Source organism: Poecilia formosa, unplaced genomic scaffold (assembly GCF_000485575.1).
Source record: "Poecilia formosa unplaced genomic scaffold, Poecilia_formosa-5.1.2 Scaffold694, whole genome shotgun sequence".
NCBI lineage: Eukaryota > Metazoa > Chordata > Actinopteri > Cyprinodontiformes > Poeciliidae > Poecilia > Poecilia formosa.
Genome location: NW_006800633.1, coordinates 111,309 through 111,593, shown reverse-complemented (window position 1 = coordinate 111,593; position 285 = coordinate 111,309).

Below are 285 nucleotides of genomic sequence, written 5' to 3'. Positions count from 1 at the left end.
GATTTTGGGGTTGTTGTAGGTGGTAAATTGGTCGATGTTTCTGCTGTGGGAACAAATGTTAGTTTTTCATTAGTCCTGAGTTATAAAACATATGCTGCCGTTGCTATCAATCTGTTATTATTTAAAGAAAATGCTTCAGTTTAACTAACGATGCATAATTTCTATGTTTCCTAACTAATTGATAACAAATTCAGCTGAATCATTTAGGAGGTTACTGGTTTTTTGTCTCTGTTATGTTTCTTCCACAGCAACTAAGTATAAAACTCTCAGTATTGCTTTTGGTAA